Raw genomic sequence first — 14,310 nt, forward strand, 5'->3', positions numbered from 1 at the left:
AATTTATTTGCAAAATCAAGGGTGTGTAGCTGCACACCCTAGACCATAGGTAGATCCGCCACTGAATACAGACTCCTCTTTTTCTCATCAATCTCTTCTTTACTTTGAACTCGTTCAATTGTAGTATGATGCCCTCAACACCTCCCACTAAGCACTCAAGCCATTTGTTTTTCTTTTTTCTTAACGGAAAAAGAAACCGTCATTTCATTACGACTTCAACACACGTACCTTAGTACGAAGTTTAGAGGTACAACAATCAAAGGAACACGACAGATCCTCCAGTAGGAGTTCATGCAAAATTCAAAACATTGCCGACATGTAAAGTAGCGTTCATCTTGGCAAGATCATCTGCCACACCGTTTATCTCCTTTAGCAGTGTCAACGATTCCATGAGGAGTGTTTGGATGTTGCTGTGGGGATTCTTCTGCCAGTTCATACTAGACTACAAAAATATAGAGTCAGATTCGATAATAAAATGAGATGTCAAGAGTTCTTTAGCAACTTTGAGACCCATAAAGAAAGCACAAACCTCAGCTTTATAATTGCTAGTTCCCAATATTTTTTGCAAAAGCCGAAATAAATTCGCCTTTATTGTTTCTAATAATTCCTCCATTTTTTCGACTTTACCTAGATTAGAAACGGAGGACCCGTCGATATTCAATTTGAACTAGTTTAGCGGGGCAGGGATCCATTTAAGTTTATATTTGAGTATTTCTATGAAGGGTGCTGGCAATGGGTGTAATGTATTGGTTAACAGAAATCCAAATATTAAGTTGTTAATATTTATATTTCGAAGATAGCTACATTTCGAGCTTTCCGCATAAGCCAAAAAAGGACAGTAATTTTATTGCAAAAAAGGCATTTATGAGAAATTATATAAAATAGAATACAAAAATGATTATCAGCCAGATTATTGACTCGTGGAAGTTCTTTTATATATAGGTTCAAAGATTGGACATTCGAAACACAAGTGAAATAAGTTTCCGCTTGCATGTTACAAAGGACAAAGATTTTTATTTAAGATTTTCCTCTCAAACATGAAGTCAAAAGTGGAATGCAATTATGGGCCATTTGCCAAACAAAAAATTTAGCTCTAGGGAAAAATTTTAGGCTCCAAATGCTTCAAGGAAGGGTGGGGCCAAAGTTACAAATATCCTTATTAAGGATTGTTAAGTGTATATTTATACACTTAATTGTACCTTTTAATTGGAACTTTTGGTGTGTTTTAACGATAATTGGTGCTTAAATGGTTATTATTTGTATTTTAGGTGCAAATTGAAGAATTGGCAACTTATGGGGTGAAAACTGCAAATTTGGAGAAAAAGTGGGCCAAAAGTGAAAAAATTAGAATTCTAAAAGAATTGAAGACCGGACGGCCGTCCGGATTTAAGAAGGAATTCTCGCACGGCCGTCCGCGTGGTCGAGGTGGCGCAGTGAAGGAAGTTTAATTACACAAGGAAACCCGCCCTATTATATTTTTGCACCCTATTTAAAGGCCAAAAGCACACAATTAGAGTTATCTTTTATCTTTATTTTTTTACACGCAATTTAGGAACGGAGCAACGAAGACGAAGGCTTGACGAATCTTCTTCATAGTTCTCCCTTTATTTTTATTTTTCGATTTTCATGAACTTTCGTATTTTTATTATGCTTTTCGTAGAGAACATGAGTAGCTAAGTTTTTATTCTAGGATTTTATTGGAACCCTATGTGGTAACTCGAACCTGTTTTTCTACTTTTATGCAAGTTTAATTCTTCGATTATTTCTTCTATCTTGATCTTATTTAGCGCATGAACGTAGCTAATTTATGTTGCTATTAGTTATTGTTAGAATTGATTGACAGATCGTTTTAATAATTAGAACATGGATAGAAGAGCCTTCGAGTAGTTTTTCACCGAATGTGTGTGTTGATTGCATGTATTATCGTAGACATACAGATAATACCTTAGGTAGCCGTTTACGAGACTTGTTATTTAATGTTTTATTTATATTAGGTTTGCATAGACATATAGTGAATCTTTTATGAATAATAGACTTATAATACAGCGACAGCTGGTTACGAGTAATTTCGTGTCTTGGGTTAATAATCGGGAATCGTAACTTGCATGATAGGAGATTAATTCGGTGAAGAATTACCGCATAGGGGGAAGATAAAATCCTAGATCCGTTTTATATTGATATTTTCTCGTGTTTAATTGCTTTCTTAATTAGTTTATTTTATCTAGTTAATTAAATTGACAACCCTGCGTAGGCTGGATAAAAATCATAATTGCTAGGATTTGGTACTTAGGATTAGGTAATTTGCGTATTCCCTGTGGGATCGACATCCGACTCTCACGAGTCTACTTTACTAATTGTTTGCGATACGTACACTTGCGTGTTGGTATTTAGACTTTCGGGCCCTTCATCTTTCTGAATTGAGACCCGGCCCGGGCCCGGCTCGCGTCGTTCCAACAACCGGCGGGGAGCACCTCTGTATACGATCGCGCGCAGTAACTGGGAGTCCTATTACACTTAAGGCCAACTTCCATTCACCAAACCAAGGTTCATCTCGTGTAGTGATTGTGGACTCGTACAAGGATATTGGGTAGACAGTTGATGTATCAGACTCGACCCTATCTTTCGTAGCATGCATTCCCATCCGTGTCGCAACTGATTCGGTAAGCTACGTGTCCGGTGCACGGAGAACTGCCTTCGGTCCCCCAAACTGACTTACTCGTGGCAACCTTCCGGCCGCCCAACGACCTATAACGCTAGTCACTACTCCCACTAGGGCTAGTAAGTAAGCCTCACAAGCCAAAGCGGCGAAAAACAAATAGAATTTGCTAAAAAAGCCGGCTAACGGGGGTATTCCTATGTATGAGAACATAGTAATGGAGAAGGTAATAGCCAAAATAGGATTCGTTTTGGCTAGAGCGCCCAAATCCGCTATGTATTTGACACGGGTTTGCCGTAATGCTGAAACTATGGCGAATGCATCTATCGTCATTGATGCATAAATAAAGATAGCCATTAGTAGGGATTGAATTCCTTCTATGGTTCCACATGATAAACCAATACGAATATAACCTACATGTCCAATTGAACTATGAGCTAGAAGTCTTTTGACTTTCGTTTGGGCTATGGCGGCCAGTGCTCCTAAGATCATAGAAGCAATGCTGCAGAAAAAGAAGATTTGTTGCAATGTATCTCCATAAGAACCATAAATAGAAACACGTGAAATATTAGCAGAAATAGAGATTTTAGGCGCAATAGAAAGGAATGCTGTAACCGGGGTGGGTGAACCCTCATAGATATCAGGTGCCCACATATATAGAGTCAAAAGATATATTGAGTCCGAAGGGGAGGGGGTTTTTCTTCGGGGCTCGAGAGATGGAATAGATAGGGCCCCACAAGTTTTGAATTCGCCACTGGGGAATTCACACGAAAGGGAACGAGGAATTCTCAACGAGAAAAGTGCTCTCTGAACCGAACGTGAAAGTCGTTTTCCATCAGACGGCTGTTCCCGTAACTCTACTCTCGACTTGGATTATATATCCAAAAAGGTCCGCTCTCGGCCATTCCACACGCTGCCTAGCATAGGCGTGGTTATCTGAAGTGGATTCTCTCTTTTGTAGTAGATGCCGAACCTGCTGTGCCCCATTGACTAAGAAGGGGGCGGGCGCAGCAGCTACATGGACCCCTCCCTTTCTGTTGTTGCCAGCGCTTTCCCGGGCCAAGCCGGAATCTTGTAAAGGGCAGGCAAAGCCCGAAGGCTGCTATCCAAATAGGCCAAGGGATGACAAAAAGAGGGCGCTTTCCTGTGTTGGACTGAAGGACCTAAGAGTTGAGCGTCTTCTCTTAGTCTCTTAGGTTTCTTCCTCCCGCGCCCGCCGCCCGGCCCGCGTTATAGGGGAAGATTAGCAAAGCGGGAAAAGACAGATGGAGGGGGAGCAGCATCTTATTCTCTTCGCGAGAACTTCCGGATCGGAGAAGCATTTGGAACGGGCTCCGTGTTCATTTCTTTGGCAGAAAGGATCCAATCCATAAACACGGAAACGAAAGAAAGTTCGTTCCCTTTCGTCAAGTAGGTAAAGTAGGCATACGAACCACTTTGCCTTAGTCTCTATTGGAACAAAGCAAAGAAGGAGGCGGAATGGAGAAAGGAAAGGGACAAGGGCGGTCTTGCTTGGCGCGAAGGCTGCTGGTTCGGGGGTAGAGTACAGTACTAAAGGTCCTCGGACTTCCAGGCGGTTTTTCTTTTGGGCAGCTGTTCACCGTTGGATCTCGCCAATACACCCCCCTATAGTTTTCGTTACCGAGATATCCTTATTAAGGATCCATAAATAACCACTCTTAATGGTGAACAAATCATTTTTATTGAAAAAGTCCATACATGTAGTAGTAGTAGTAATAGTAGTAGTAGGAATGTAAGTAGCAAAAAATTTGGAGATGATAAATTTAGGAATAAAATGTTGAATTTTAGACAAATCTCAGTGCAGAGTAAAAGGATTAATAAGATCATATATAACAAGGGCTATGTTTGGACGCCTTCTCAGATTCTTTTCACAATTTCGGGAAATGAGAAGTATGTTTGGTTGGCTTTTGAAATTGAATTTTGATATTCTTTCGGGAAAATTAATTCCAATTTTCTCTCGATATGTGCACTCGGTTCTCAGACGTTGTCCCCCAACTTTTTCTTTGTAATTGAATTTTCTCACTCTCTCTCCTCTCCCCAACTCACTCTCCATCTACATTTATTTTCTTAGTTAGGGTTCTTCATCTCCTTTCTCTCTCTGTCGGCAACCATATTCGTCTCTACCCACATCCCGATTCTCTGATCAAATCAATAATCGTATTGAAGAAGGAATCCGATTCTTCAATTAACTTACTATTCTCTGTTGTTGTCTTTTTGAAAGTCTACTGGTCGTCACTGTTCCTTTCTGAAAAGGCTAGATATGGTGTAAGGGATTGAAGATTGTATTTTATTATATATGTGTTTATTCTCATTTACTTGCTTATAAATTGCATTTGCTGTGGATTATATGTCTTCATCTCCATGTAAAACACTTTTGCTCGTTCATTCCGACTCCAAATCGGCGTCCGACGACCATTTTTCTTCTGTTGATAGTAGTTTACCACCGTTTCAGTTTTCAAAGAAAAGGAAGCTACAGGTAATGGTTCTTCAGTTGGTTACGCAAATTGAGGTTTTTTATGCTTTTATGAACAAATCGATATTGGGTTCTTTGTTAAAACTTTATATAGAAGCATGAATTAATTTTTACAGTTTTTCTTCTTCGATCCAGTATGAATTGTCCGAAACTTATTTGTTTTAGATCTAGTATATTACACATTAATTCTTCCAGATCTGCATGAATTTTTTTTAAGATGCCTTTGATTTTGAGAAAAGAAATATTTTTTAAATATGATTTTATATTATGCTATGTTTATGTTTCTATTCTCTGTTAATGTGTTGTTTTTTGCCTCTTCTGTGAAGTTCCTGAAATTTTAGGAAACATATTCCATTATTTTGCTGTATATTTTATGATGATATCCATGAAAGGATGATTATGACCTACCCCGTATTTCATACATTATTTGCAAATTTTGTTCCTTCAAAACTGCCTTGGAGGTACATAACAGTGACAACCCATGACATCAATTGGAAAATAATGTGGTACTTCATATTTGACTAATTAACAGTCAATTATTTCACCATTATCCAAGTATCACCTATTTTATTTGACTGTTATATATGTCTTACAATTCTGTATAACTGACTTTTATCTGATTCTCTAATTTAGATGCCTAGAGGTGTAAGTAGTCAGAAACAAACTCGGTCTGACAATGCTCAATGGCCATTTGCTAATGAGGAATTTTTAATTCAACATAGCTATGACTATTACTTGCAAGGGCATTTACAGAACTCAACTTTTTCGGGGGTAATCTGGGGTATAATTGCTGGTCAGTTGAACGAGTCCACTAATCATCAATTTCAGTACACTGTCAAACAGTGTAGAGAAAAATTCACAAGAATAAGGTCACTATGGAAACTGTATTATAAATTGTTGAACACAGAAACTGGATATGGGATTGATGAACATACAAAGAAGATTACCGGTGAACCGGAAAGGATTGCCGCAGTGATTGATGTAAGTGTGCAGTTTAGTTATTTTCAGTTTATAATCTCAGTTTTCGATGGACTACCTTGTAATATATAAGTTTGTTTATTGAATAGGGAAACAAAGAGTATGCTAGAATGCTTAATAGTGGAATCCCTCGTTACGATAATTGCACCGAGATGTTCTACAGAACTTATGCAACAGGTTCACATGCAAGGTCTGGATGTCAGGGGCCACTTGACAGTGATGATGAGGAGACTGTTGGAGGTTCTATAAAACAGGTTTCTGGTGGCAAAAGGGCTAGCACTGAGTTTATGGCTACTTCAGACCAGGATTGTGGACCAAGTAACCGTAGCAAAACAAGCAATACAAGCCCTGCAAGAAGGGTAAAGTTAACAAGACAGAGTCCATGACCACAGTGATGCAGCAAATTGGTGGAATGATGGAGGCTAAGCAGAACAGCTAGCAGGTTAATTGTAATGACCAAATGAATGAATGTTATCGCATCATAAAGAGGCTGACTGGTTCAGATTCATCGCTTCGTATGAAAGCATTAACCGAAATTAAAAGCGCGACCATGAGGAGTTTGTTTCTGACCATGGATGATGATGATAGACTGGTTTGGCTGAGTACTTTGCAGGGGTGATATGGGTGCAGGGCTGATGGGTTTAAGAGGTTTTTTATGGGTGCGGGCTGCTGGGTTTAAGAGTTTTTTATTAGGGTCGATTGAACAATTTTTCAAGTATTGTTTTAATTATCAGTTTGTGTGCGTATTTTTAATTATCTATTTCTAACAGTGTTTCCTATTTTAATTCACTATTTGTTTATGTTCGAACATTTATGAATTATTCGTGGTTGTCTTCAAATTTATCATTATGTTTACGACTTTTAAAAATTCTTTTATGAAGGAAAATGTCTTCTGGGAGTGAAGGTAGCCCAGGTAGCCCACGAAGTCCAACAAATAATTCAGATGAAGAATCAAGTAATGAATCTCAAATATATAAGTTGATAATGGAAGTCGTGATACCGTATTTTTTTCCTATCGGGTTCCTCGTAATACGTCTATGCTTCGTGGAAATGATTGGGTAGGTGAGATACTTCACGGCCATGATGGAAGGTTTTATGATAATTTTCGAATGAACAAACCAACTTTCATGTCTTTGCTGCACTCATTAACAAGTCGAGGCTACTTAATACAATCGAAATACGCTCGAGTATCTGTTATGGAAGAGTTGGCCTTATTTTTGCGTACTGTTGGAATGCATCATCGACAATGAGATAGTATGGAGCGATTTCAACATTCATTAGAAACAATAAATCGTCATATTCGCAGAGTGATTAAGGCATTAAACTTATTGGCAATTGAGGTGATAACTCCTCCAAACTTCAACGAAATACATCCAAAAATTGTGGAGGAGCCGGACTTTGCGTTCTTCGAGGTAAGTTACTCTTACTCCATAGAGATATGAATTAATTTTTCAATTAAATTATTATACTGATTATTTAAGCCTTAAATACATACTTAACAGGATGCCATTGGTGCAATTGATGGAACATTAGTGCCATCATGGGTTCCTGCCTCTAGACGCAATGCATATAGATCAAGAAAGTCACACGTGTCGCAAAATGTCCTTGCAATATGTGATTTTGATCTTATGTTTACATACGTGTATGCCGGGTGGGAGGGAAGTGCTAATGATGTTTTGGTACTTCGTAATGCCATTGCTAATGATCCAAAGTTTCATTTTCCACCACATGGTACTTATTTATTTTCAATATACTGTAATTTATATTATATTGAAATTTAAATATATACTAAGTCTAAAGTGTCACAGGAAAATATTATCTTGTTGATGCTGGTTATACGAACTACATGTGTTTCCTTGCGCCGTATAGAGGTTGTAGGCGCCATATAGAAGAATTTAATAGAGGTACTCGAGCAATGACCGGACCAAACGAGATATTTAATTATACACATGCACGCTTAAGGAATTGTATTGAACGATGTTTCGGCATTTTGAAGAAGCGCTTTCCAATTCTGGCATGGGGAATGCCAAGCTACAAGATTCATAGGCGAGTGCAAATGGTCATTGCTTGTTGTGTCTTACACAACTATATCCGAAAGTTCAGTCGCGATGATGAAATTTTCAACAAGGAACTTGAACCGGAAGACGTAGATGTGGATACATTCTACCACAAAGGTCATCCAAGCCAAGCTATGGTTCAAGCTCAAGCGCTATTTAGGGATGGAATTACACATTCCTTGTGGGAACAATATTCAGCTTCTTGATCATTAAACATAAGGGGTACTCTTTCCTTGTTTGGCCAAACAAGGTTTTAACGAGGCCCCATTTTATTCATAAAAAACAATTTGGCCAAAAAAAGAGTCTAAATATGCTTATAGTTTGTCTTGTTAATCTTATTAAGATGTTTTTTGTTTGTACGATTCATTTATGTTTGTATTTCTATTACTTATGATCATGATTATCATTTCGTTATTATTATATATTTTTTTCAATTTTCATTAGTATGTTGACTATATTTTACTATAATGTTTCAATTATGATTATTATTCATGTTGCAATTATAGATAATTAAAGACATACGGAAAAAAATTACATATAATGATAACAGTGCATGATCATTATTGTGGTTCCAAAAGAATGAATATATAACAATAGTATTATCAAATAATTAAGAATATTTTATTATTCTTATAAATACCATCCATTATATATACAATAATACAAAAATCATTCAATCATTTAAATAGGTCAAAATAATCATAACTTAATCATTATTCTACTTTAATTTAACAATTTCAGACAATGATTTGACTGCTACAACTTTAATTTAACAATTTCAGACAATGATTTGACTGCTACAGTGTAAACTGTCTCCTTCCAAAATATACACAAACATACTTTTATTTTCAAATTCTTCTCCCAAAACATTTTTTCCCGAAATGTTTTGGAAAACTTACCCCAAAAGGGTACCAAACACAGCCAAGATTACTCAGTTCATGAGGGTTATAACATAATCAACAATTATAAAATTATCGATCCATTTATCAAACCACACGTTAATGCTTTACCATTTCCAACAATCCAAAAGCGACATTGTTTGATGTGGGGAATAGTTTTGTGTATATTCTTCCACATGTAACTGTGGTGATTTTTATATGCAACAGCATTCAAGAAATTAGTTTTACGAAAGTATCTATATTTCAATTAATGTTTATCATTTATAAGCCTCAATCTAAGTTTGTGAATGAATGTTTTATTCAATATGTGAAGGTTCTTAAAGCCCAGACCCCCTAAGTTTTTGGAGTGACAGATAGTATTTCATTTCATGAGGTTTTTCTTTATAGTATTTGATGAGGCATTGCACATGAATTTTTTCACAATACTATTAATTTTTTCGTCGTATTTTGAAAGAATTCATAGTATAAATATGAAGGGAATTAAGAACATAGTTAATCAAAGTAAGAAAGGAACTTATTGTATCACGTGGAGATTTTATTTTGAGCTTTAAGGATGATATCAAAAAAACACTCTTTCTTAATCCTTCCTATAATCATGGGTAACCCCTCGTACTTATCATTTTTATTACTAGTTTTTATGTTGAATTTAGTAAATATATTACACTGACTAATGACTCGAGTTCTCTTGGAGAAGAAAATTTTAGATTAACTCCACTTAATAATAAGCCCAAAATCTTGAGCGAATTGTTCTAATGTTTTAAATATAAAACTAACAGATTTATCATTAGTTTTGGAAACTAGGTTGATTGAAATTGAAAAGGAAATTGGTTTAATGGAAGCCATAACCTAAAAGAAACTATTTATGCAGTGGTTAAGTGAAATATGGAACGGGAAACCTTTTTCATTTATGTTTCTTGAACTCCAGTTGCTCAGCTGCAACCCTTTCCAATCACTAAATCCAGTCCATATAATATGCATAGAAGGAATCAGTAAATAAACTAATTCCAAACCAATAACAAGACAGTGTTCTAAGGTTTCATCAATTTCTGACAACATTTGTTGCCACAAAAATCATATCCTCTATATTATCAGATGGTGGGTTACTAAGTTGGAATTCATCATTTTTATTCTATTATTGGCAAATATCTCAGTCTAGATGGCCCTAAGGGGTTTAACCATTGGTGGCACCACTTTGTCTAGTTAAGACATTTCTTCAGTTAACTTGTCTGCAGCTAGAGTCTAAGTCTTCATACGTTTATCAGCCTCAACAATCCCAACAAGCTCCTCCTCGATAAAGGTTCTATCACCCTTGTGAACTTCCACATAATTACAATCCCCTCGGTCTAGACTCATTTATTGAAGTTGAATACTCCACATGAGTTAAATTCTCAGAGTTTATACATTTCACCGTTATGTTAGTGACAGTGGAACCTTCACAGATACATTCGTTGACTAGGGCTTCAACATCTCTATGCACAAAAGTTTGGGCTTGGATCTTCTTCTTAGGGAGGGATTGGGAGACATCCATTGAAGTCTGGACATCATTATTTTTGCTCGAAGGTGCATTGTTAAAAAAAATGCAAGTTTTTCTATGTTCGCTTCAGTGTCAAACCACAAATCAGCAAGGAGGGTCGTCGCAGGGTTCCCGATCGAAGGGGGTCACTTGCTGGCTTCATCTTTGGGCTTATTCATGGATTTACCATTGTTAGAGTAGGTGACCAACAAGTCAACTTGTGGTTGTGGTCTTTCCATTTATTCTTTTAATAAACAAATTTTTTTCGTATTAATGATAAAACACCTTGGCATTCTATATCTTTGTCCCTTTGTCTCAAACATAGATATAGTCCTTACAGTTATTACAAGTACTAGTAATTGATCTTTAGGATCGTGAGATATTTACTTTAGTATTATAACTGTTAAACGTGTTTCTAGTCGAAGGGTTACGCCATCAATGAGGACCTTTCCTATTAAGAGACAGCACTTAGTGTATGTGTACTGCATCTCATCAGTAAACGGTATTGTGATATCGGCATGCATAAGCGGGTGCTCATACGTTGACGAGTTCACTGAACTCCCTCACCCTAGAAATCTCTAAGTGGTTCTCAATAATCGAGTAGAGATATCTATGCTATAGTTGTACACCATTAGTCCTTATGACCTAGACATCACCGTGACTTCACTAGAGGACCAGCTGTATCATGACCTGTCCCTGAGTTCCACCGAAGACCGCCCCAAGGGCCAATGTTCGTGCAGTCCGAAATCTAGTGGGAGGTATATGCATTGTAGTCGGGGATTCGATCGCTAGAATAGTCTTGGATGTCCTGTGTGTTCTCATAGTTTGTAATGTCTAAGTCTCTGGCCAGAGCTGACTAAGTGATCATTAGAGAATTCGATTACAACACTTAGAACGATCGCACAACTATTGAACTACTAAGGAGATCTCGATGAACCAATGCCTCTAGTTCGATCGGGGCATATGAACCGAAGGGATCGTACTGTACGTTAACTATATCAAAAGGTTCTTGCAGGCACTTCATTTGTATCTAGGGAATCATGACGCGTAGTTGCTAGACGCCAATCTTGATTCATTGGGTGATTAAGGTGAAACGAGCTTCATCTCAATCGTAACTCTAAGGGACGAGTTTTGAGCACAAAGGGTTGTGGACCCACGGCTAGCTTACACCTGAACCATCGAGGATCACACTGCTCGTGCACTCGAGATCTTTGAATAAACGGTCAGAGATAAAAATATTTTATCTTTGCATGATTGGAAGTCAATATGATTGGGTCCGACATTCGTAATTTGGAATTATGAATGAGAATAAGAAAAAGAAAAGAATAGGCGAACATCTTAGTGAACTTTCTATATCGGGAAGTTTCCAAATTTAGAAAGTGCACTGAATTAGGTTTTCCACTTTTGGAAAGTTGGAAATCGAGAATTGTCACTCGTAATGACGAGGACATTATAATGATTCGGAAAATGTAATCGTTACAATTTTCTGATCATTGAATTGAGAGAAACGAGCGAGTAAAGAACTAACGAAGTTAAGTTGTTGGGTCCGGTCCAACTTAAGCACGTTAGGGCTTTTATACAAGACACTATAAATACTTGATTTATAAGTCTTGCGCACACACAGCATATCTCACAAAACCCTAGCCGCTCACCCCTCTCTCTCGGCCGATCTCACTCACGGCCGCCGCCGTTGCATCGCCGGAATCGGCCCCCCTTTTTAGTCGATTGTTGTGGTAGTTCTTTTCTTCCGTCTATTCTAACTATTGCGTGTCTAGTGCCACGTTTTAGTAGATCGAAGTATACGAGGTGAAATCCGAGAGGAGGATCATCGAAGAATCGAAGAACCGAGGAGCAGCCGCCGACGACGCACGCGCTCCCATGCGCCGCCCGAAGACAACGCGCGATCCTCACGCGCCGCCGTCGCTTGCACCGCCGTCGCCGCTCCCGGACTGCATTGAATTGTTTCCGTGGTAGTCTTGCTTAGATTCGTGCGCAAACCTCACGCTTCAAGAGGTAATTCTCGAATCCGGTGTTCGTTAGGTTTTAATTTAATTAGATTAAATTATCCATGTTCGTTTTTCATACTATGCTTCATGAATTTGTATGTTTTGTATGTTTACATGAAATTCATGATTTACTGCGAGCACGTTAAATGATATACTGCGAGCATGCTAATTGATTTACTGTTGATTAAATTAATTCGCATGATTGTCGTTTTTAATTTTCGCTGGAAGCGCAAAGGTACGCAATTAATTGTTTATTTATTCTCGGGCATGTGATTATGTGATTTAAACTTGTTTAATTCGCACAACTTTTTTGTTTTCTGCTGCGTACACGTGTCCGATTCCCAACACCCATGACTATAGATAGGGAAATGGAAGACCAATGAAAAACAACACTAAATTGGAGAATACGTGAATCTAGGATTTACACTAAAATCAGGCTCAAAACAAACAGATTAAGACAAAGAAGTAGAGAATATGTAGCCTATGAACTATTGAATATAGAAAATCTACATTTTACTTCGAATTTGGAGCAAGATTCAAAGATGAGACGCACTAAAGAGAAAACAATTAAAGCACATGCTAACGTTCGAATTTTGAAATTGCGAGGGAGAGTTTCTCTCACTAACTTTATGTCTCTCAAGTCAAAGCTCTAAGCATATATATATAACCACCACTTTATTTACAATACAAAATCCAATATTTTTACATTGGACATAAACATGAAACATCTACTTCTATTGTATCGCCATCCGTATCTATTAAATATGAACCACATTTCAGAAAAAATAATAATAATTTAAAAAAAGTTGAAGAAAAACGTAAACAAAAGTCATGAAACACAACCATCGCCTCCTCGTCTGTAAAATGTGTTAGGGTATAACTCATCTCCAAAAGCTAGCTCAACGAGGACCAATGTACATTCCACATATAAGTATTATATAAACCTAACAAATTTTCCATTGCGACAAACAACAATCTAACATCGTCATCAAATCGTTGTACATTTGAAAATGTAGCAACCAATTTTTGTTTTTTTTAAATCAATCAATATTAAAGAGGATGCTTTGAAAATCAAAAAAATTATTTTTAACTTTCCAATGTGAAGATGTATTCATGTTTCGAAATCGATAGTACAATACGAAATTGTACAAAATATACTAGGGTGAAAAGATTGGATCGATGAATATAATATTGCACTTAGGATTATGTGTTTTGAATGGTAGTGTATAGGTACAGTGCGGATCAAATTATAATCATACGTCATTTGATTACGTGTTTTGAATGCACTATAATATTTCTTTTAATAACTAGTAACATCTAAAATCCTACATTTCTCTTTGTCTGTTTATTGGGACTAGCAAGGTGGACGTACGTTGCACGTATCGGTGTTAATTTCCTATAGGTTGAAATATTGAAATAATATAATCTAATTTTATTTATTATGAAAATATAGAAATCACTTTTATACTTTAGAATTAATCAATACTTAAATATATAATGCTATAGACGGCCTGTTATTAATATTATTATGTAATTTTGGAATACATAAATTCTAAATACTTAGGGAATAAAATGAATGGTTACTATTCATGAATTTTTTGTCTTTAAGATATTTTAAACTTGATGAAACCATGATTATTCAATCAATGTCATAATTTGCATCTACTCGCTCTATGATATAACTTTGCAACCTCAATAACATTAGAT

The sequence above is a fragment of the Erythranthe guttata genome, chromosome 1, assembly GCF_056151865.1.
Source record: "Erythranthe guttata isolate IM_541 chromosome 1, IM_541, whole genome shotgun sequence".
Classification (NCBI taxonomy): domain Eukaryota; kingdom Viridiplantae; phylum Streptophyta; class Magnoliopsida; order Lamiales; family Phrymaceae; genus Erythranthe; species Erythranthe guttata.